Source organism: Dipteris shenzhenensis, chromosome 16 (genome assembly GCF_047967505.1).
Source record: "Dipteris shenzhenensis isolate YYH24624 ecotype China chromosome 16, Dip_SZ_1.0, whole genome shotgun sequence".
Taxonomy (NCBI): Eukaryota; Viridiplantae; Streptophyta; class Polypodiopsida; order Gleicheniales; family Dipteridaceae; genus Dipteris; species Dipteris shenzhenensis.
Genome location: NC_141611.1, coordinates 6,478,923 through 6,505,260, shown reverse-complemented (window position 1 = coordinate 6,505,260; position 26,338 = coordinate 6,478,923). Strand labels below are relative to the sequence as shown.

The 26,338-nt window shown below is 39.9% G+C and overlaps 1 pseudogene; it reads left to right on the top strand.

The window, feature by feature from the left end:
- The first annotated feature begins 1,979 nt into the window (after positions 1-1,979).
- LOC147892471 (uncharacterized) lies at positions 1,980-26,319 on the top strand (annotated as a pseudogene).
- The last annotated feature ends 19 nt before the right edge of the window (positions 26,320-26,338 follow it).

Here is a 26,338-nt window from a genome sequence, read left to right as displayed (position 1 = left end):
ATAATTTACATCATAGAGACTTGCATGTTATAAATATCTTGAATAAATTATGGATCATTACATATCCAAACGTGCAACCCCTTTGCTCCCATACCACATCTTTTGTTTTGGATCTTATTCTATTAAACCTTCCCCTTGATAAAAAATACATTCAAGATGGTAATCCTAATTTCCAAGACATCATGCATAGTGTCTCGAAGCAACCTTTATGTCTAGTGATGGTTCTACCATGTTGCAATTGCCAGCAACCACGAGATTTGCTACGTACTTCTACACTTTGCAATCTCTAGTGAAAAATAGGAGTTTTCTTATAGAGACATTTCATTGTGATGCATTTGAACGATGGATGTCAGAGTTGACCGATAGGGAAACAAAGGAGAAAATGCATGACCTGAAAGAAACATTGGGATCCCCTGCATTATGGAAATGGTTTGAGAATATTGCTAATGCTATGAAACCTCTTTTATATGGGCTTAGGGCTTTGGAATCAAAGTCTCCAACAATCGGAAAGGCATGGATGCACTTTTGGAGTGCTCTTATTGCGAGGAATCCCCCTACTTACCCGAGCCAAGAGAATGAGAGAAGACCATTTAATGCTACAAAATGCAAGGAATTGTGGCAATTGTTTAGGCCACGATGGGAGCAAGCTCATAATCCATTACATGATGTTGGGTACCTTTTAGACCCTGAGTGGTGGAATAAGAAGCCCGAAGAGATCCCAATTGTTATGCATGATAAGGTGGTGCGACAATATTATCCCCACAACCATGAGTTTGCAAAGTGTTGGAACGAGTTAGCCAAGTATTGTGATGTAATGAGGGGTTGTTTGCATCGAGAGTGATATTTAAGCATTGGCAAAAACTACATGTGCTTGGAAATGGTGGATGATGAATGGTGGCACGTGTGAGCTTCTACGCCCGATTGCAATGAGGGTTCTTTCTCAGACATGCTCAAAAACTTGGGCTCAGAAAGAAACTGGAGTCATTACAAGTACATTCATAGTACTCAACGAAAGAAGGGCAAGAGTGCCCTCAAATTGAAATTAGACATGCATGAGCATACCTTTGGGTTTCTTGGAGTGGTCAACGAGGATGGCTAAGATAGTACCACGAAATGTTAGAGCTATATATAGCTTGCCCTAACTTGAACTAGGTCTCACCCATATGTATGTAACTAGTGATCAATTTGAATCAGTCTTTGGGAGTCTATTTGGTGTGTCTATCATCTCTTCTTCTTCTCTCTCTCAACATGGTATCAGAGCTACAAAGGTGTTGCTATTGTATGCTCACCTTAATGAAGAAAGACAAGAAGTATTAGTTGTTGATTTGATTACATAGCGCTTTCAATATCTGATCGCTTATTTTCTCTTGTCAATTTTGACATGTCTAACTTGATGTGGTTTTTTAGAGGTATTCTAGTGCAAATTTGAGAAAGTTATCAGTGGCAAATGAATCACAGATCATTTGCAAAGCATACCTCTCGTTGTGCTCTTCGCCCCAATCGGATTTTGGAGCAGAAAGTTATGTCAATTTTTGTGACGACTACTTTTTTCTTTGTTTCATGATCGGCATGCTCATACTCCTTTTTGCCAACAATCTTGTGGCTTCATGATAAATGTATTGGTTTCATGATCGCACGATCGTAGTGTTTTTTGCCAAAAATACTTCTGTTTCCTAATTGACAAGTTCTGCTTTTCTCCAAAAATATTGTGGTTTCGTGATCAACAAGCTCAAAGTGATTTCTTGGCATGCATTCTATTTCTAATATACTCCCGTCTCATGTTCTATCCTTTTTTGGGGTATCTAGAGTTCTATATTTTCAGAGCAATCATTGTATTCTCGATCATTGATGTGAGCTCTGACAAATGTATTCTCTCAAAGTATGATGGCAACGTCTATAATCATCAACGGTTTTCCTTCTGGCCACAACGATCTGTTCCTCTATTTCAAGGACACGATTTTCCTAGTTGGAAAGTAAAGATGTTATTGATACTCGAAGGTGATAATCTTTCAGATATTGTTCTTAGTCATCTCATTTGTCCATCCCAACCTATTGATGCAACTTTGAATCATGCTCTTGTGACTCAAGGCCCTCTCTTTGAGCAATGGAGATCTGACTCTGCTGATTGGCATTCTCGTGATAAGGTAGCTTGTCAGTATATTTTATCTGCTCTACATGATTCTCTTATGCTGGATGTATTGGCCCTTCCTTCTTCTCATGCAATATGGGAATATCTCATTTCTACTTTTGAGAAGAAATCTGTCACACAGATTCTTTATCTTCGTAATCTTTTGAGCTTTCCGTACAAAGTTGGAGCTCCTATGACAACTGATATTGGCTCATTCAAGAATATCGTCAATCAACTTGTTGCTGTTGGTGCACCTATTCCACGAAATCAATTGGTGACCTATCTTCTCGACACTATCTAGCATCCATTATATGATAATATTGTTACCATCCATTATATGATAATATTGTTACCATCCTTTCCAACAAAGACAAGATTGATTTTGATCAAACATGTATTTCTTTGATTGAGTACGCTCAACGACGCAAGTGTCGTAAAGATCCTCATGAATCTGTTATGATAACAACACATGATGAAGATTCAAAGACACCTTGTGTTGCTCGCAAGCATCCTTTCTCCAAATATGGACATGGTGGTCATCCATATAGAGGTGGCAATTCTTCTCGTCTCAAATATCCTAAGAAACATTGTTCTTACTGTGATAAGCATGGTCATGTTATCTCTGATTATTGGGCTCAGCAATATGATGAGGAACATGGTGTTACCACTAAGCAACCCCGCTTATCCAATAATTCTCCTTGCAAATATTGTGGCAAAAATCATCCATCCTTTCGGTGTTACAAGAGGCATTATGATCGCGAACATACTCAAGCATATGCTGATCAACAACAAGATGCCCATACACATCAAGAGGCAAATCATATCTGTTCTGGTATCAGAGCCTGGCTACACATTAGCATGACTGTGAGGAGAAAGTGATATGTTTTTTGTCAATCTGACAACACGATCATTCGCAAAACGTTCTTTCTTATCGTTTCGACTACTTGATCGCTAGGTTTTGAGTTGATATGCAAAAGTTATCAAAGATGCATTGCAAATAAGCGTTATGGTCATAATTGATGAAAGCGGCCTAAGTTGGCTTGTTTGAAGCGTATGCACTGGTTATTTTGACTGGTTGGATCACTATATTCCGATTTTAGGTAAGAAAGTTATGATTATTTCTTTTTGCTGCCTGCTATCATTCAATAAACTGGTAGAAGAGTGTTTGGACAAGAAGATGAACACTCATAATAGAGAAGAACTGATCTAGGACATGAGGATGGAAAAGGTTCATACTTTCATAGAATCAATAATATTTGAAGCAAAAGCAAAAGCAATTAAAATATATATATAAATACTTAATGATAAGGAGCTTCTTGATATGGTGTCACCCTCCCGCTTTCAATCTCCACCAGTTAATCACACCATCTTGCACTCAGTATTTGTGTTCCCTTGGATTTAACACACTGGCATATCATGCTTTTACATTCCCACATGAAGAAATAAGATGCTCAATCACATAAAGCAAACTTCTTTAGCTATAGGACTCCATAAAATTTAGATGAAGAGGAGACCCAACACCCATCGGTCATATCCATAAAAACCAAGAGTGCAGGGTTGTTGTTGTAAGCATAGTCAATCTTTAAGCATCAAGATCTTATCTAATCAATGCCAAGTAGAGTCTCAATCTTGTTGTTTAGAGTAAGGTAGCCCAATCTACATGCTTTTCTAGTGATAATTATATACGTTCAACAAACCAGAAAGTTGATCGAGAAAATCACTTGGACAAAAGCTTATCTATCATATAAAAGCAATTTTTGATTTCTATTAGGTCATCAATGAAAATAAGAGTTTAATGCTTCATCACTTATGGTTTCATGCTGCTTTTGCAAAAGTAAAAGCCAATGATGCTTCACATATATTAAGCTAGTTTTTATTTAGTGCATCCTTTACTGACCAATTTCTCATTTAGTTCATCGCTTGCTGAGTCTTTGTGTAAGGGCTTTGCTATTCAACATTCATAGGGCAAGCTATATATAGCTCTAACAATTGTGGCAGAAATCATCCATCCTTTTGGTGTTACAAGAGGCGTTATGATCGCAAACGTACTCAAGCATATGCTGCTCAACAACAAGATGCCAATACACATCAACAGGCAAATCATATCTATTCTCATGTCTCTCCAGAAAGGATACTTCATCTTTGAGATGGTTCCAATTTTATTGTTGATTATGGTGCTACTGGTAATCTGACATATCAATCTCAATGGTTACATAAGTATCATGCTCTTCCTCACAAGAAATTGGTTTATCTCACTGATGATACTACTTGTCAAGTCATGGGTATTGGTGATCTATATCTTGGCACATTTTCTTCAACAAGAGTCTTGCGAGGCATTCTCCATGTTCCAGATCTTCAAAGAAATCTTCTTTCTATTGCATGACTTGTTGATCTTGGTCAGATGCCTGCCTACTCACTATTGTGTGGCAACTGCAACTCTTTGCTAGTGTTAAGGGAGAAAGCTTTCCGCACACACATAGCAAGATCTAATCGTAAGCATGGCCTCAACTGTCGGCACTAAGCAAAAAATATGGAAAGAGCTAAGTAAGGGTGAGTGCAAGAGAGTGATGAGAAGCATTTGGGATGCCTTTTTTATTACGGTGTGCAACCTGGAGGAGAGTGAGATGGAATCAACACTATCTAGTTTAGATGGAGTTAGCACTATGAAGAGGATTCTTGGAGATGCTAAGACCAGTTTGCAGTCTGAATGTCATGATGACCTTGTGAGCCGGGTACAATGGGAGACACATGCCATGCTTTGGGGGGCTGATAGCTTTATTAGGAATGCAGACACGCACTTCAACGAAGCATGCAATGCAGACCCTCCCCTTGCACAAGAGTTTGAAGTCTTCAAATTAATACAATAAGTGAGTGTATGGGCCAAGCACAAGAGTAAGCTCGTTGCATTAGATCATCGTGTCATAGTGGCTAAGAGCTGGGAAAAGAAGGGTGCAGCAGCTTATGGGTGAGCTACATCCTTGGCTGCAGGTGAAGAGTAGCCAGTCTCTATACCCTCTCAACCATTGAGAGGTGATGAGGCTCAAAGGGCACAATAAGTGCCTAGTGACATAGACAGAGTGTCAATCTTGGCCTATGTCACAGAGAGGGAGATCCAAGTTGGCAAGAAATTTGGCTCAAGATCCTATGGCACTATTTTTAAATTGTGGTTGGTAGGAGCTGCAGGGTTGCCATATCACGTGGAATATATCAAAAAGAAGTACAAGGGCAATATTAGGACGCATACACGAGAAGTAAGAATAGAAAAACTCATGCAGATTTTACATCTAGTCCTTGTACGTGTGATCAAAACAACCCAATAAGAGCCATTGTGGACCATCACACCATACTTTAATGGCGGTAGCTTGTTGTAGTTTCTTCAAATTTTGCCAATGGACCAAGGCAAGTTCACACACTACTTCCACCATGTTCTAAGACGAGAAGCGGATCTGATGGCCACAGCAAGCGGGGTAGTCCAAGCTACATTGGAGAAGGAAGATATTGCTTGAATCAATGTCTTTTGTGAGAATCTCCTCCATATCATCCATGCACTTGTAGATGGTTTGGGAAGGCTGCACGTAGGAAGATGGATGCACACAAACCTGCACCCAGGCAACATCTTATTGGATTTTGTTGGAAAGTCTAGATGCTAAGTAGGCATCATAGATTGGGTATGGCCATGTGTTAGAGCTATATATAGGTCACCCTAACTTAAACTAGGTCTCACCTATATATGTGTAACTAGTGATCAATATGAATCAGTCTTCGGGAGTCTATTTGGAGTGTCTATTATCTCTTCTTCTTCTCTCTTAATATGGTATCAGAGTTGCAGAGGTCTTGCTATTGTATCCTCACTGTAATGAAGAAATACATTAAGTATTATGTCTTGATTTCATTACATAGCGCTTTCAGTATCTCATCGCTTATTTTCTCTTGTCAATTCTGACATGTCTAATTTGATGTGGTTTCTTGGAGGTCTTCTAGTGTGAATTTGAGAAAGTTATCGGTGGCAAATGGATCTTGGACCAATTATGAGCACATAGTTCTCATCATGCTCTTCGTTTTGAGCACTTAAATGGCCCGATTGGACTTTGGAGCAAAAAGTTATGTCCATTTTTGTGCCAAGTACTTTTTTCTTGGTTTCATGATCAGCACGCTTGTAGTGCTTTTTGCCAAAAATATCATGGTGTTGTGATAAATGTATTGGTTTCATGATCGACACACTTGTAGTGCTTTTCACAAAAAATGTCTTGGTTTCGTGAACAACAAACTCATAGTGCTTTTCTTCACAGGTATGCTATTTCTAGCATACTCCAGCATACTCCTATCCCACGTTTTATCCTTTTTTGGCATATCTTGAGTTCTATATTTTCAGAGCAACAATTGTATTCTCGATCCTTGATGTAAGCTCTGACACACATATTTTCCGAAGCATGATGGCAATGTCTATAATCGTCAATAGCTTTCCTTCTAGCCAATGACTTGTTCCTTTGTTTCAAGGACAAGGCTCTACTGGTTGGAAAGTGAAGATCTTATTGTTGATACTCAAAGGCAATAATCTTTCTGATATTGTTCTTGGTGATCTCGTTTGTCCATCCCAACCTGTTGATGCAATTGTGAATCATGCTCTTGTGACTGAAGGCCCTCTCTTTCAGCAATGGAGGTCTGACTCTATCGATTGGTATTCTCGTTGATAAAGTAGCTCGTCGGTATATTTTATCTGCTCTTATACATGATTCTCTTATGCTGGATGTAATTTCCCTTCCTTCTTCTCATCTCCTTCTTTTCTTGAGTTGCAAGCCAATGAGCATCCATATAAGGGGCAATCTAAGTAGACAGTCACATGTGCAACAGCATCTAATACACCACCACCATTGTGAACTGGGTGTGGTGTGGTGCGGACCATCTTTTTAAGGATTGCTCAATGAGAGGGCCATCTAAGACCACAAGCCTTAACTTGTTAAGCATTGAAAGAGGCCAAGTGTTAGTAGTATCCTTCAATGTAATCATGAGGTTGCAAGCTAAATCCCTTAATAAAGAGCTTCGCAAACAAGCCAAAGGGGATAAAGCTAGCACATCACTACCTAGGGAGGCAACTAAATTAGCACAAGTAATCCCCAAGGGTCTTGGGGGGTTTGCCTCCCAAAATTTTAGTGTACCATGTGCATTTGAAAGGAGGGGTATTTTCATTCCACTTTTGGAAAAATTTTAACAAGCTTACAATAACAAGAGGGGGTTTTTAATTCAACTTTAGAAAAAAATACATTAGTTCCTAAGAAAAGAAGAGTGGTTTATAGGGAGAAAAATTTTAGTTGAGGGTTTTTTTAAATACCCCTTGAATGCACGTGATACCTAGGGTTTCTTAGTGGTGCACCCCCCAAGCCAAGGGTGCAATAAAGATTGGAAAGGGACACAATAAGGTCTAGATGGGTTGGATGAAGACACGGCCTCCCTAGAAACATCCTCTTCCTCTTGTGGTACTTTCTCAAATATTAGTAGCAACAAACATCTGCATGAGACAAATGAGGGAACAATGAGGGCCTCATCCCATGGCCAAGCCACAACACCTAAGGGTCCCGGTGAATATCCCAACCCATGGGTGGGGAAAGAATAGCTGACAAAGGCACAAAAATTGGTACGCAAGTGCCAAGAGGAATGCATGCAGAGGCTCAAGGCAAGCAAGAGTAATACAATTCATCCAAGACATGAAATAAACACTCAAGGGTAGATGAAGAGGGTTTGTCATGCCCTTCAACAGACAAAGCCACTCTAGTGCACTGGATGTTTGAAAAAGACCCCACCTTGCAACAACTAAAGGGGGATGACAACATGTCCTTATATGGCTTAGAAGAGTCAGAATCAACAGCCAGGTAACCTATCACTAGTCCTCGAGACATTGCAAGATTAGCCTCATACCTATCCATTAAGATTAAGATGATCATTGTGACACTATTACAAGGTAATCCTACTCTATGGAGAGACCTCTTGGATTGGATGAATGGGCAAATAGTGATGCCCCAATTCACTAATCTTGTGAGAATGTTGAATCTCCCAATCATGCTCAAGACCTTCCAAGGGTGCTAGTCAATAAACTAGGCCAATACTTTAAGAGTGATGACACAAATGAAGTGTTACCCATCTCCTTCCATTATCAAAAACCTACAATAATCTTAGACAGAGGAGCAGGTGTTAGCATCATTATGAAACAATGTTGGGAAAAGTGGGAAAGTCCTTACTGAGAGAGTACTTCCTTGGTAGTTAAAATAGCTGATTTAGGCATGGCTCATCCCATAGGAGTACTCAAGGACATTAAAATCAAAACCTTTGGTCTCACATATTGGGTGTGTCAGGTTGTACTGGATTTCCAAAACAACCCTGGGTATGAGGCTATACTGGGGAGACCTTTCTTGTGTATGGCAGGATTGATCCACGATTGGCACTCCAACAACATTTATCTAGGGAAAGATCAGCAAGTCATGAGGGTTGATCTCCAAACATGGAAGGCTCACCCTATGTCCAAAAATCTATTTGCATTTTGAATCGGATACCACCAATAGGTTGTGCCAGTAAATATGGTTTAAAAATATGAGAAAGAGGACAATGAGAAGAGTCTTGATGAACCTTGGTGTGCTCCTTTACCAAAACTAGAAGACTCAATCGGATGCATACACTGGCAGCAATAGTCTACCAAAACGGCTTAAGGCACTCAGACGATGTATCTTGATAATGAATAACTGAACTTCATTATGCCTTTTTATACCATAAGAGCAGTATTACCTAATCAAATTGAACTAGGAATTGACAATTTTATTGATCCTAACGAGATAGATATGACTCCATCTCAACTTTGGGTAGAGCTAAGATTAGCAGGTGCAACATGCTGAATACAAGCCATGGCAGATTGGCAAGCAACAAGCCACAACCTCATCTCCTAAGAGACATTAAAGCATCTTGTCCAGAGACATTCAATCCAAAGAGGGTACCTGTATTAAGGTTATTGGTTCTTTAATGTTGAATGTTTCCTTGGACAACTAAGTTCTTCCTTGCAAGTCTTTTGTAACTCTTGTACTCAACCTTGGCAAGCACCTCACCAACAAAGAAAATGAAGGAGAAGAGCAACCAAGCAAGTGTGGGTCCAAAATGATCTACTACAAGCAAGGTACTTTGAAGATGAATCATATATTTGGGTTGTAGAAAAACCTTGACATCATGAAAAGCCACCCCATTATGTAAACAACAAACCCTGACATCAAACAATCAAACGACGCCATCCAAAAAGGAAGGTACAATACCGTCAAGCTCCCACAAGACTACTAGAGCCCTAGGGATATTACCTTGGAAAAAATTATATTTGGGTATCCAAGGTACTTAGTGCAACAAGAGTACCTCCATCATCTTCAAGTAGCAACGATAAGGTGCTAAATAAAGAGCAAAAGAAGGAATGGAGGCCCAAGTCTCTAAAATCTTCATCCTAAACAAATGAGAGGAAAACAACAATGTCGATTATGAAAAATCAAGGCAAAGATTGGAGAGCAGAACCACAAGAACTAGGAAATTTTTTTATGAATAAGTTGTAGATTTCCCATCAAGCTAGAATTTTGATACTTTGTAATTTACATGATTCAATGATTTGGATGGTAGAAAGATGATTCGAAGATCATGAAAATGCACCTTGGACAAATTTGTTCCACCAATGAGCTATAGTGTTCTCTTGCCCTTGGATTTCATTAAAGCTTGCATGGACATATCATGAATTTTGAGTCTTAGGTGTTCTTCTAACCCAATCAAGTGGACTAATATTGGTGGTTTGTGATTCAAGCTACACTAGAAATGGACATATATTTGAATATGTGGGAGTAGAGCATGAAATGGATCAAGAAATAAAATTATTGGATGCTAGCACTTCCAATCCCGAGTGAAGATAGTTTGAGTTCCTCAAAGGGTCTCTCAAAAAGTGATTTAGGAGACCTCGATTTACATGTTGAAGATGTGCAAGACTTGGGCACTAATGATCAAGACGATGAGCATCAATCTCACGAGGAAGATCCTAGTGAGGCTTGGATTTTTACTGGATGGAGGAGAACATTGATACCAGATATTTTTTGTTGTGAAAACATTTATATTTGCTTTTCACTACTGCAAGGTGCATGGTAAACCCTACACTATCCAAAATTATTAATGGCTCAATTCTTTGCATATTATCGACTTTTTGTTGTGATGTGGTTATTTTTCTAGAAGCTTTAGTGATGCAAACATTAGCGCTTCTAGAACATCATGTAGCAATTTTGACCCGATGGGGGTCGTGATCTATAAACCCTTTATATCACATGCATTGAAGGCATATTTGTAGTATCCCTTATCTAAAATTTGCATTAATATAGTATACCCTACAAAATTGTTTTAAAAATTTAGAATGATTTTAAATAATCTCTTACCTAAATTAATGTTTGTAAAAGTTAAAAATATTTTATTTTTTTGTTGAACTCACATGATAGGGTTATATATGATGAGTGTCCCCTCATAAGGTTGTCCCAAATTTTTGTTGAATCAATGGTAAAAAATCCACTTGGATCCTTCCATACTATAACTTGATCACTTCTATAGAGATGAGTGTGAACCATTTTACACCAAAAAGTTCCCCCGTCCGAAAAGCATTTGTTTGAATAACACAGCTAGGATCGTGTTTTTTGACGGTTGTGCATGACACCAAGGCAAAAATAGTATTTAATGCTCCCTCAATAATGCAAAGAATTTCCGATGGGCACAATACTTTGCATGCGCCTCAAACATGGTGGTATTGAGTTGCATGCAAAGTGGTACACCCATCGGATAAGCACTTGGTCGGATAACACACCTAAAAGCATGTTTTTTTATAGTTGTGCATGACACTGAGGCACAAATGGCGTTTAATGCGTGATATACCTGCAAAGCATATCTGATGGGCACAATACTTTGCACTCACCTCAACCTAGGTGTTATTGAGTTTCATGCAATGTGGCATGTCCATCTGATATGTACTTGATTACATAACACACATAGGAGCGTGTTTTTTTACGAATGTGCTTGACACTAAGGCAAAAACGGTATTTAATGCTCAATCAACCATGCAAAGCATATCTGACGGGCACAATACTTTTCTTGCACCTCAACCTAGGTAGTTTTGACTTGTTTGCAAAGAGGCATACCCATCTGTTGGTTGTATAACACATTTAAGAGCTTGTTTTTTTAAGGATGTGCATAACACTAGGGGGAAATGGTGTATAATGTGTGATCGACCATGCAAAGCATATCTGATGGGCACAATACTTTGCATGCACCTTTGCCTATTTGAACTTGACTTACGTGCAAAGTGGGGACCTCATCTGATAAGTACTTGTTTGAATAACACACCTACGACCATGTTTTTTTATGGTTGTGCATGACACTAAGGCAAAAACGGTGTTTTATGCTTTATCAGCAATGCAAAGAATATATGTTGGGCACAATCTTTTGTGCACACCTTAAACTCAGTACATGAAAAGCTGCACACTCATCCCATAAGTACTTATTCAAATAACACATCATCCGATAAGTACATGATCGGATAACACACTTAAGAGCGTGTTTTTTTACGAATGTGCTTGACACAGCTAAGGCAAAAATGGTATTTAATGCTCAATCAACCATGCAAAGCATATCCGATGGGCACAATACTTTTCCTTCACCTCAACCTAGGGTATTGACTTGTTTACAAGGAGGCATACCCATCCGTTGGTCGTATAACACATCTAAGATAGTGTTTTTTTATGGATGTGCATAACACTAGGGGGAAACGGTGTATAATGCATGATCAACCATGCAAAGCATATCCGATGGGCACAATACTTTGCATGCACCTTAAACTAGTTGAAGTTGACTTGCATGCAAAGTGGAGACCTCATCTAATAATTACTTGTTTGAATAACACACCTACGACCATGTTTCTTTATGGTTGTGCATGACACTAAGGCAAAAATAGTGTTTTATGCTTTATCGACAATGCAAAGAATATACATTGGGCACAATATTTTTTGCACACCTTAACCTCAGTACATTTAAAGTGGCACGCTCATCCCTTAAGTACTTGTTCAAATAACACATCTAGGACGGTTTTTTTTACATTTATGCATGACACTAAGGCAAAAATGGTGTTTTATGCTTGATTGACAATGCAAAGCATATCCAATGGGCACAATGCTTTGAACTCAACTCAAACCAAGTTTTATTGACTTGTGTGCAAAGTTGCGCCCCCATCTAATAAGCACTTGTTTCAATAACACTCCTAGGACCGTGTTTTTTTATGGTTGTGCATGACACTAAGGCAAGAATGGTGTTTTATGCTTGATCGACAATGCAAATCATATCCAATGGGCACAATACTTTGCACACACGTTGAAATAGGTGGATTTGACTTACATGCAAAGTGGTGTGCCCATCCCATAAGTACTTGTTTAAGTAATAAACCTAGGACCATGTTTTTTTACAGTTGTGCATGACACTAAGGCAAAGATGGTGTATAATGAGTGATCGCCTATGCAAAGCCACTACTACACACGGATCCTATTGCGATGTTTATGTACCGATGCTTAGCACCTGCATGGCATTAATCATCGGTATAAAATGCGAGTTTCGTAAAGCGTCACTATATAGCGACGCTTGCCAAAAGTCACTATATAGTGACTTTTATAAAGGTTTTTAAATAGCGACTTTTAAGTGTTGCTATATAGCGACACTGATATAGTATTTTATAGCGACATTTTCCAGAGAGGTTTTTCTTCCATATAGGCCTTAAAAGTTAGCTTTTTCCAATGACAAATTTTTTTAAATTTTCATACATGTTTGATCTCATAGAGAATTAAAATATGAGAGCATGTACATCAAGCCTTTGAAGCTCATATATTCATGTCCAAGTTTGAGATGAAAAAAATCAATTAAGAGCAATTACATCAACTATTTCTTCTTGAGCCAAGTCTAAGGCGCCAAACAAGTCTATCTCCAACTCTATACCGAGTTGATCTTCTATATCATCATCGTACTCTAGCATCGTATGTTCACCTAAAAGTATTTAATCATGTTCTTCAATAAAGTGTGGTGATTCTTGATGATCGTTGTCTTCTTCCTCAATATCATGATCTCCATCTTCCTCTCATGTGATGTCATTATGTGCATCTTCCTCTTGGCTCATATGCTGATGTACATCTTCTTCGCTAGATTCATCAATTGGATCTGGCATTGGTAGTGGCATCTCCATATCCACATCTCTATCTTCAAAAATTTGCTTACTTCCTAGTGCAACTTGGATCACGTACCACCATCTTGGATCAGAACGATTCGGATGAAAAACCACCTATATTGAAGATGGGTGCCAAATGTCGTCAATTATATATATGAAATTATGCTCAAGTACATGTATCAATGGATCTTAAAAAATGAACGCTTCGACTAATTAAATCATTAGTATGCACCTGCTCATAGTGCTCGGGAAGAACAAAAGTATCACTTTCATCGGTCCAATGTTTGGTGGAGTCTATTGCAAAGAAATTGCTACTATCTTTTCTCACTGTCGCATGGGGACCGTTGTAAATAGTTCTAAACCATTTTACATCAAGAATGAAAATACTAAATCATCTAAAATCAACTTCATAGATGTCGCATATGGTTCCACAATAATCCAACTATGAGAAGAGAAGATTGGTATCCGAAGCACTTGCTCGGCTATCTTGTGTGAAGTTAGCCATGACTCCACAATCATACATGACTCTCTTTGAATCGATGCATTCCACATGAAAATGTCATCCATATGACCATAATGCACTGTACTTTTTGTACTGTAAAAGAGCATCATTAAAACAATGAAGATGCATCTATTTTATAGCGTATATTGCCACAAATAATTACTTAATTATGTCAAGAGGTAAGAAACTTACATGCACCATACATCCAGATGATAACTCTCACTCGTGCTCGTTTATTGTCTCTCCATCGCGTTCGGCTTTATGTACAGCCAGTTATAGCCAATCAAGTGACATGTGAGTAGGGAGAAGAGCCAGATTCCATGGATATGGTTGTGATTGCCTATACATTACTCTGAATCTCGTCCTTGCATTTATTCTTTCTACTTTGGTCACTTCATATCTCTCAATCCACTTTTGCATATCAGGGCTATTGAGGATACAAAACTTATTGAATTTCTCCATTTGCTTTGCTCATCTTTCTTTCAATCCCTTTGCCTTGGGAAGCCTTGCCAACGATGCGATCATCATCCTTGTTATGCCAAGCTTGCGGCATATTGGGATCCATGGATGCAAGAAACTATTGGATATATACTAATGACTCTTGCACAAGCCATCCCTCTGCCATGCTTGCTTCTGGTCTTGCTCTTTGTCTTACAAATCCCTTTAAAGTTTTCATAAACTACTCGAGAAAAAACATCCATCGACTATGAACGGTACCTGCTATAGCCACCTCATCAACTATGTGCACAAGCAAGTGAACTTGAGTTGTCATAATGCTCGAGGGAAAGTGCTTCTCAAGAAAGCATACGGCTTCGATGGATTCCACCCTAGCCTTCTTGATGCTCAATATGGAGATTTCTTTTTGAGATATCCACCTATCTCACATGTCCATGTAAGATATTTTCATGATCAGTCTACAGATTAATAAGCTTAAATTGAATAAAATGCAATCAATGTGATTTGATAGTAAGCATAGCTCACAATACCATAGATCTTGAATATAGCATTTCTAACATCTTCTTGTAAGGACCCTTTTATTGTTATTGGGAGGATGAACTATCAAAGCAACAAAGAAGTCATGTCAATAATATAACATAATCATAATTATGCTACCGCATCACGATTATCGGTACACTAATTCTACTTAGAATACCTGTATGACCTTGTGCCAATCATGGGACTTGAGCCCACTAAGCTTATTGTCCTTTGAAAATGATCCTTTCAAGCAACGCATGTACCCTGTCGGTGTTTGAAAAGAGGCAATGTCTGCCTTGACTACTGCCTCCTCCCTCGTAGAGAGGATCCACGTTGCTTTCGGGAGGACAACTTTTCCTAAAGCATGCACTTGAGGCCACAAACGAGACATCCTATTCATAGCACACAAGTCTTCTCCCACTCCTCTTGAGTCTTTGGAATCAACCAAGTGTATCCAAATAGTAGCCCCCACATTCTTGAAGATATGCATGGGATCCAAGAGATGATTGATTTGTAACTGACCCCAATAAGGAAGCTCGTGAAAGATCGATAGCCTCTTCATACCAGGAGGAGGTTCCTCTCCATTTGCCTCCAAGCTTGAATCCAATCACTTGCCTTCAAATATGATGGTGGTGGATCAAGCTGACCTCCACGTGCGAGATGATCAAGCGGAAGGTATCGAGCATGACCTTCATAAACATTTTTCCTCATATGTTTGAAGGAGCGTGCAAGCGATTTCAGAGCCGGTCCACAAACAGGACAAGCATGGTACCCACTTGTAACAAGTCCTCCATGCGTGCATGAATGTGTTAGTATAAGACATGCATGCGAAAGAGAGTTATAAAAGCATAATCCCTCATTATACATGTAAAGACACAACCACGTACCTGCGCACTCTCCATATCCTGGGTAGTCATGCATGGTCCATCAAGATACCCCTGACCAAAATACCATTGGTATGTCCAGGAGCTCTAGAAATATCAAAGACGTGCACTCCTCTCTATAATATCTGTAACTCCTCTATCAAAGGTGCCATGTACACGTCCATATTTTTTGCCTTGTACTTTCCTAGCACAAGTAGTGCAAGCATGAGGTGTCCCTTTTTTATTGTTAGCCATGGTGGGATATTGTAATTCACCACGACTATGGGCCATCTCGACCAAGATGTCGAGCGTAACCCGAAAGGATTCATGCCATCCATGGCGAGCCCAAGATGTAAGTTGTGTGGCTCTCTCGCAAAGTCCGGCCACTGATTATCTATGTTCTTCCAAGCTACACAATCTGCAAGAATCCTCAATGTGTCATCAGTGGACCGATGAGATGCATGCCATGTTATCAACTCCGTTATGGATTTGCATCGGAACATGTGTTGTATTCTTGCAATGATGGGAAAGTGTCTCAAGACCTTTACCAGTATCCGCTCACCCTGCAAGTCATCTCTATATCATTGTTCCCCACACTTTGGACAACTAGCCAAATCTCCATGCTCACGACGAAAGAGAATACAATCATTATGACAACCATGGATGGTATCATAATCCATACCCACCGTTGTTAGCATCTTTTTCACTTCATCTCTTGATGCGGGCATGGTATTTAGTGCACGCAACATCTTCTGGAGCAACCTATGACAATTCAAACATATATAGGCTTCGAACAATGATGATTCGGTATACACTATCCAAATGATGATTCTCAAAACAAACATGATAATTCTCAAAACAAACAATATCCAAATAATAAGTCAAATTAATGCAAGAGCTAACCTCATTAAGGCTGAGACACTTGTATCCAACCTCCCATGCTTTACTTGCAGATTCAAGATTGAGAGACAAGCACGTAGTTTAGACATCCTAGCACCCTCGTACAATTGTGTTGATTGCAACACTCGCATTTTGACCTCAGACTCTAACATCACATGTACATGGGATGTAGTGCCCCTAAAAATGAAATCCATCATATCAACCATACCCTCGTCATCATCTGGGAGACTATAGTCTTGCTCAAAGTGTGAAGGTATATGCGTACCCTCATCACCCTCCTCATCCTATTTTAAGATTTCGTGTAAATATAAGATCTTGTATTTCCTGGTATCCAATAAGACTGCAAACTTAAATAGCTTTTACTTACCGATGGTCCATCAACACGTGCAACACCAACGGTGGGTATTGGTTTGGGCTGCTCCCCATACATCTGCAAGTGGTACATGATAATACGATGTTGATGTCGTACTTCTCGCTTACAATGAGTGCAATGACAGTATAACCTCTTCGTAAGCCACTTCATGCTCCCGAGCATTGGCGCATCATCGGACGAGCTTCCACTCTCGTCCCTTCCATCTATACACTTTAAAAATCACAACTTAAGTTGCAAGAAAATGTATTAACAGTTATAAAATAGCATCTATGAGCTTCCCTTTATGTTAGAACAAAAAGTGACTTAAAGCGTCGCTATATAGCGACTTTTTGCTCTGTTCCATCGCTATATAGCGATGTTTTTAATTAAAAACATCGTTATATAGCGACGGAAAAGCCTCACTATATAGCGACGCTCCGAGTTAAAACCCGAAACTCGTGTCGCATGGCGCTTTCTTTAGCAATCTCTCTAATCTTTCAAGTAACCAAGGCGATCTCTTCTCCCACCTATTTTCGATGACCTCCCACCTATTTTCGATGACCTCCCACCTATTTCTAACAACCTCCCACTCTATTCTCCACTCCTCACCCTTCTCCTAGCTCTTATACTCCCTCTCTACCCTTTTCTCTCTTTGGTTTCTTGAAAGGAAGTTCTTCAAGAGGTGAGTTTGTTTCAACAATGTAGGTTATTTGTTTGTTAGCTTTAGTTTTGTGAGTGCTTCTCCTTGTATTGCTAAACCTATAAACCAGTTTTCATGCTTGTTTTCAAAGGATTGAAACAAAAAATGAGATTTCAAGAAAGAAAGAAGACTCATCTCTTCTAGTCTTTTTTGTATTCCTCTTCCTTCTCTTTCTCCTTGTTTCCTCAATCTCCTCCTTTCAAGAAGTTACTTTTGTAATCTCCTCCTTCCTCTAATATCTTATTTGAAAAATGGTATGTTTCCTCTTTGTTGTAGGGCCAGTCCACAACACCGAGCGGGAAGTACTATTTCAAGTAAGAGCTTCCTCTTTTTTCCATTTATTATTTTTGTTATTTGCTTTGTTCTGCAGCTACCGCCCTAAGCGCTAGCTGCAGTGATGGGCATAGGAACCCTCTCTTCCCCTCTCTTTCCTCTTCTCTCCTTTTCTTTCCCTCCTTTCCTTCTTCTCTCCTTCAATCTCTTTCCTCCTCTTTTTCCCTCTTTCCTTTTCTTCTTCTCTCTTTCTTTCCCTCTTTCCTTTCCCTCTTCTTCTCTCTTTCCCCCTTCTCTTATGCTCATGCATAAACATAAGCATGAGCATAAAAGGAGACATATGCTCATGCTTATGCTTATGCTTGAGCATAAGAGAAGTAGACATATGCTCATGCATAAGCATGAGCATATATCTCTTTTTTCCTCTTTTCTCTTTCCCTCTTTTTCTCTCTTTCTCTCCCTCTTTCTTCTTTTCCAATCTCTCCTTCCTTTCCCTCTTCTTCTCTCTTCTCTCTTCTCCCCCTCTTTTCCCTCTTTCCTTTCCCTCTTATTCTCTCTTTCCCCCTTCTCTTATGCTCATGCATAAGCATAAGCATGAGCATATGCTTATGCTTATGCTTAAGCATAAGCATGAGCATAAAAGAAGGAGACAAATGCTCATGCTTTCCCTCTTTTCTCTTTTCTAGTCTCTCTTTTCCTCTTTCTCCTTTCCCTCTTCTTCTCTCTTTCCCTCTTTCCTCTTTTCCAATCTCTCTTTCCTCTTTCCTTTTCCTCTTCTTCTCTCTCTTTTCCTCTTCTTCTCTCTTTTTTTCGACTTTCTCCTTTCCCTCTTCTTCTCTCTTCTCCTCTTTTCCCCCTCTTTTCCCTCTTTCATGCTTATGTTCTTATGCTCATGCATAAGCATAAGCATAAGCATGAGCATATGTCTCCGTCTCTTATGCTTATGCATAAGACTCCTCTTATGCATAAGCATAAGCATGAGCATATGACTACTCATATGCTCATGCTTATGCTTATGCATAAGAGGAGTCTTATGCATAAGCATAAGAGACGGAGACATATGCTCATGCTTATGCTTATGCATGAGCATAAGAGAAGTAGACATATGCTCATGCATAAGCATGAGCATATGTCTTTTTTTTCCTCTTTCCTTTTCCTCTTCTTCTCTCTTTTTCCCTCTTCTTCTCTCTTTTTTTCCTCTTTCTCCCTTCCCTATTCTTCTCTCTTTCCCTCTTTCCTCTTTTCCAATCTCTCTTTTTCTCTTTCTCCTTTCCCTCTTCTTCTCTCTTTCGCTCTTTCCTCTTTTCCCTCTTCTTTCCCTCTCCGTCTCTTATGCTTATGCTTATGCTTATGCTCATGCTTATGCTTATGCATGAGCATAAGAGAAGTAGACTCCTCTTATGCATCCTCTTATGCATAAGCATAAGCATGAGCATAAGAGAAGGAGATATATGCTCATGCTTATGCTTCTTTCCCCCTTCTTCTCTCTTTTCCTCTTCTTTTCTTTTCCAATCTCTCTTTTCCCTCTTCTTCTCTCTTCTCCTCTTTTCCTCTCTTTTTTTTCTCTTTCTCCTTTCCCTCTTCTTCTCTCTTCTCCTCTTTTCCCCTCTCCTTTTCCTCTTTCATGCTCATGTTCTTATGGTCATGCATAAGCATAAGCATGAGCATAAGATAAGAAGACATATGCTCATGCTTATGCTTAAGCATGAGCATAAGAGAAGTAGACATATGCTCCTCTTTTCCCTCCTCTTCTCCTCTTTTCCCTCTTTTCTTCTTCCTCTTCTTTCTCTCTTCTTTCTCTCTTATTCCTCTTCTCTCCCTCTTCTTCCTCTTCTTTCCCTCTTTCCTTTCCCTCTTCTTCCTGTTCTCGTCCACTTCCTCTTTTCCCTCTTCTTCCTCTTCTCTCCCTCTTTCCTTTCCCTCTTCTTTCTCTTCTCGTCCACTTTCTCTTTTCCCTCTTCTCTCCCTCTTCTTCAGATTCCTCTTCCTCTTCCTCTTCTCTCCCTCTTTGCCTATGCCTATGCTTATATTTGTTTTTTTGTTTTTTGTTTTCGTGTTTGTCTCTATGTTAGACATGGGATCACGTCGCTCATCCGACGAGTACAGACAGCCTCACAGGAGGAGAGCTCACGATCTATATGCTCCAGAGGACTTTGATTCCTTTCAGGTGACTACCCCGAGGACTACCCCTGGTTCGACTCCTCTCGGACCTAGCACTACGACTACCCCTGGTCCGACTCCTCTTCCACGTAGCACTACGACTACTCCTCAGGGAACTCCTTTGCTAGCCATGCATGGCTTTGTCAGGAGTCCCGACAAGTCTGTAGCACAGATGAATGATGAGGAGACAGTGAGATTCTTCTCTCTGCTATCTCAGAGGACCTTAGCAATTCCCTCCCCTACACCGATGACTGGACGTACTGCCTAGCCGTCCTCTTGTGCCCCTTCGACCGAGGGGTCATCACGTGCACGTGCCTCTCATAAGGGAAGGAAGATTAGGAAGGGCAGCTTATGTTGTGCTGACTCGGGAGATGTAGATGAGTCAGCACACTCACATTCCTACAGGTCTCCACTTGGTCCGGAGACACAATATCAGTCAGGTTCCTTGCCCTCTCCTACTCCCACTACTACTCCTTGCTCCGGAAGTGCTCACACAGCTTCCACTCCTTCTGACTCTGCTACCATCAATCCTCTTACTCATCAAGGGATCTCTCCTATCAAATCACAGCTGCCGGAGAGATAATAGAAGATAGAAAGGGCAAAGCAGTGATGGCCACCATGAGGCGGTTAATGAGCCATCACTTCAAGAGTGGCATTGCTACCGATTAGCAGTATCAAGATGACCAAAAGAAGCAGGCGATCATCGATGAATTAAAACAAAAATACCCTAACCCGCCAAATTGGGAGTTTAATGAGGATTATATGCGAGAGCGCATGGGTTTGTTCTTGAAGCATCGTAGATCAACCTTGCGTACTTCTATCACAAAGGGGTTGGCTAAACCTAGCTGAGCAGACAAAGCTGATTGGAAGTTCTTCAAGAAGCAGAATAGGGACAATCCCGAATTGTTCGAGGATTAGAGGAGGGCTGCGAAGAGACGGCTAGACATCATAGGTACTTCGCACTTTGGTATAGGTGGACGGTTGGCGTTCGAGGCAACCATGGTAAGTCTACTTCTTCTCATTTAATGTATTGTTCTATTTGTTTTACTACATATTACATGCACTTCAGCTAACTCTAACTCTCATAAATTGGATCCACAGCAAGCTACGATGGGTCGTCTTCCTAGAGATGCAGAGACGCGACGCGCATTTCGCATAGGAACAAAGCCGTGGTTTATTGAGCAAGAGGCAATGGGAGTGATGGTCGATTGGGCTGAGGTGACTGCTCGCATGGTATATGTCTACTCCTACTTGTAATCTCACTTTTTAAATTGTTTTATTCTTAAGTTCCAATCTAATTTTCAATTTATATGGTTCACTCTCAGGGTCAAAGATCAAGCGTCCCATCATCAGAGGCAAGCGATCACCAAGGCCAGGGATCAGATGCACGTGATGAGGATCAGAAAGAAGGAGCAGCTCATGAGGACCAAGGATCAGGCCAACAAGACGAGGACGAGGACGATTCGAATGAGTAGTAGTAGTAGTGATAGTAGTAGCAGATTGCATATTCTTCGCCATGTATGTCATTTTGTATATCCACTCGTTTGAGCAATTTTGTCTCACCCTTTCGAAAGGGTAATTTTGTAACAAACAATGTTGTATATGTTCGACATGTATATGCTTTTATTGCTTGATCATTTCATTTGAGCAATTTTGTGTCACCCTTTTTGCAAGGGAAATTTTGTTATAAAAAAACTTTATTTTGTAATTACCAAAAAAAAAAAGGATTAGTGGGGCTAAACAGTGCCATAGCAAGTCCTGTTTAGCCCCACTAATCCTTTTTTTTAAATTCTGTTAATCATCGCTATATAGCAACGTTTACCAGTGTTGCTATATAGCAACAATTAACATTGTCGCTATATAGCGATGTTTATCATCGTCGCTATACAGCGACGCTTTATAGCGATGGTTCTTTTTCGATGCTTTTAGTGACTTTTATAGCGACGTTTGTGACTGTGAAAAAAAAAATTAATGTAAAAAGCATCAGTATTTTCGTTGGAAAAAGGCCTATGCCTTGTAGTGAGCATATCCGATGGACATAATACCTTGCATATCCCTCAACCTATGCGTATTGAGTTGCATGCAAAGTAACGTGCCCATAGCATAAGTACTTGTTCAGATAACACACCTAGGAGCATGTTTTTTGACGATAGTGCTACATAACACAAGGACAATAATGATTTATAATCTATGATTGATAATGCAAAGCATATTCGATGGACACAATACTTTGTGTGCACCTCTACCTAGGTGGTATTGACTTTTGTGCAAAGAGGTGTCCCCATCCAATAAGCACTTGTTCAAATAACACACTTAGGACCTTGTTTTCTCGACCATGCAAACAATACTTTTCATTCGCCTCCAAAGTGGTGGTATTGTATTGCATGCAAAGTGGTACACCTATCCAATAAGCACTTGGTCAAATAACACACCTAAAAGCATGTTTTTTAAAGGTTGTGCATGACATTGAGGCACAAACGCTGTTCAATGCGTGATATACCATGCAAAGCGTATCCAATGTAAACAATACTTGGCATGCACCTCAACCTAGGTATTATTGAGTTGCATGAAAAGTGGCTTGTCTATCCGATAAGTACTTGATCTTATAACACACCTAGGAGCGTGTTTTTTTATGGATGTGCTTCACACTAAGGCAAAAATGGTATTTAATGCAATGCTCAATCGACCATGCAAACCATATCCGATGGGCACAATACTTTCCTATGACTCAACCTATGTGGTATTGACTTTTTTGCAAAGAGGCACACCCATCCGATAAGTACTTGGTTGGATAACACACCTAAGAGCGTGTTTTTTAACGGATGTGCATAACACTAGAGGCAAAACCATGTATAATGCGTTATCGACCAAGCAAAGAATATCCGATGGGCACAATACTTTGTACATGCCATAACCTAGTTGAACTTGACTTGCGTGCAAAGTGAATTCCCCATCCAATAAGTACTTGTTTGAATAACACACCTATGACTGTGTTTTTTTATGATTGTGCATGACACTAAGTCAAAAATGGTGTTTTATGCTTTATCGACAATGCAAAGCATATCCACTGGGCAGAATACTTTGCACGCACCTCCAAATCGATGGAATTTACTTACATGCAAAGTGGCGCACTCATCCCATAAGTACTTCTTCGAATAGTTAACACATCTAGGACTGTGTTTTGTTACGGTTGTGCATTACACTAAGGCAAAAACGCTTTATGCTTGATCAATAGACCATGCAAATCATATCTGATGGGTAGAATACTGTGCATGCACCACAACCTAGGTGGTATTGAATTGCATGCAAAGTGGCATGTCCATCTAATAAGTACTTGATCGGATAACACACCTAGGAGTGTGTTTTTTTATGGATGTGCATGACACTAAGACAAAAATGGTATTTAATCCTTGATCGACCATGCAAAGCATATCTGTCGAGCATAATACTTTTCTTGCGCCTCAACCTAGGAGGTATTCACTTGTGTGCAAAGAGGCCCACCCATCCATTGGTCAGATACCACACCTAAGAGCATGTTTTTTTATGGATGTGCATAACACTAGGGGGAAAATGGTGTATAATGTGTGATCAACCATGCAAGGAATATCCGATGGGCACAATACTTTGCATGCACCTCAACCTAGTTTAACTTGACTTGCATGTAAAGTGGAGCCCCCATCCGATAAGTACTTGTTTGAATAACACACCTAGGACTGTGTTTTATTATTGTTGTGCATGAGACTAAGGCAAAAATGGTGTTTTATACTTTATCAATAATGCAAAGCATATCTGATGGACACAATCTTTGCACGCACCTCCAACTCAGTGAAATTGCCTTACATGCAAAGTGGCAGACCCATCCCATAAGTACTTGTTCAAATAATACATTTAGGACCATGTTTTTTTATAGTGTGCATGACAGTAAGGCAAAAACGGTGTATAATGCGTGATCGCCTATGCAAATCATATTTGATGGTCAAAATACTTTGCATATGCCTCAACCTATCCAATGGTATTGAGTTGCATGCAAAGTGACTCATCCATACCATAAGTACTTATTCGGATAAAACACCTAGGAGCGTGTTTTTTGACGGTAGTGCATAACACAAAGACAAAAATGGTGTCTAATGCATGATTGACAATGCACATATGGTGGGCACAATACTTTGTGTGCACCTCAATCGAGGTGGTATCAACTTATGTGCAAAGAGATGCCCCTATCTGATAAGCACTTGTTCAAATAACACACCTAGGACCGTGTTTTTTAACGGTTGTGCATGACACTAAGGCAAAAATAGTATTTAATGCTCCCTCGACCATGAAAAGCATATCCGATGGGCACAATACTTTTCATGCACCTCAAACGCAGTGGCATTGACTTGCATGCAAAGTGATACACCCATCCAATAAGCACTTGCTCGGATAACACAACTAAAAGCATGTTTTTTAATGGTTGTGCATGACACTAAGGCACAAACGGTGTTTAATGCATGATATACCATGAAAAGCATATTTGATGGGCACAATACTTTGCATGTGCCTTAACGTAGGTGTTATTGAGTTACATGCAAAGTGGTGTGTCCATCCGATAAGTACTTGATCGGATAACACACCTAGGAGTGTGTTTTTTTATGAATGTGCTTAATACCAAGGCAAAAACGTTATTTAATGCTCGATCGACCATGCAAAGCATATCCGATGGACACAATACTTTTCTTTCACATCAACCTAGGTGGTATTGACTTGTTTACAAAGAGGTACACCCATCCAATAAGTACATGGTCGGACAACACACCTAAGAGCATGTTTTTTTATGGATGTGCATAACACTAGGGGCAAAACGATGTATAATGCTAGATTGACAATGCAAAGCATATCCGATGGGCATAATACTTTGCTCGCACCTCAAACTAGGTGGAATTTACTTACATGCAAAGTGGCACCATACCCCGTAAGTACTTGTTCGAATAATATTTTGATCTAGGACCGTGTTTTTTTATAGTTATGCATGATGCTAAGGCAAAAACGGTGTTTAATGCTTGATCAACAATGCAGAGCATATCCAATTGGCACAATAATTTTCACGCACCTCAAACCAGGTTGTATTGAATTTTGTGCAAAGAGGCATCCCCATCCGATAAGTACTTGTTCGAATAACACACCTAGGACCATGTTTTTTGACGATTGTGCATGACAGTGAGGCACAAACATTGTTTAATGCTTGATAGACCATGCAAATCATATCCCATAGGCACAATACTGTGCATGCACCACAACTTAGATTTTATTTAGTTTCATGCAAACTGGCATGCCCATAAGATAAGAACTTGATCGGATAACACACCTAGGAGCGTGTTTTTTTATGAATGTGCATCACACTTAGGTAAAAACAAAACTTAATGCTTGATCGACAATGCAAATCATATCGGATGGGCACAATACTTGGAATGCATCTCAACATAGGTGGCATTGACTTTCCTACAAAGTGGCACGCCCATCCCATAAGTACTTGTTCAGATAACACACCTGGGAGTGCATTTTTTGATGGTTGCACATAACAAAGTAGCACGCCCATCCCATACGTACTTATTCACAAAACATTTTTTATAATCATTATGACTATATGCAAAAGTAATCAAAGATGCATCGCAAATCAATGCTGTGGTCATGATTGATGGAAACAGCCCACGACAGCTTGTTTGAAGCCTATGCGCCGGTTATTTTGACTGGTGGATCACTATATTCTGATTTCAAGTAAGCTACTAACAAACTGGCCATGCACTGTAGCATGCTACATTTATTGGGACTTCAATCAGGTATTCATAGTATATTCAAAGTATTCGCACGTTGCTCATGCGGCCGACAGAGGTCGCTCATGGTTGTATATGTATAAAGGGCCTGCCTTTGTCTAATATTTCCGTAGCATGGCTTCCGATATACGGCTCGTTATAGCTTTGTTCTTTTCCCGATCTTTTGCTCGCCCAAGTTGCCCAACTCTCCGTAGATGCACCAACAGTTCAGCCTACAATGCCTTTCACAAACGTTTGAATATCCATCGATGCATTGCAATCCAAGCTTCCTACAAGCCATCTTGTAAATGGTGTTACAGCCAATCTCTTTACGAGCACGAGACGGTGCCATTGCGCTTTTCGCGACCCTTTCCGCCATTGCAGCCCTACAGTGCAAGGCCCATTGCAAGGCTTTTAAACATCCGCTGAACCTGCCAGTGATATCTAG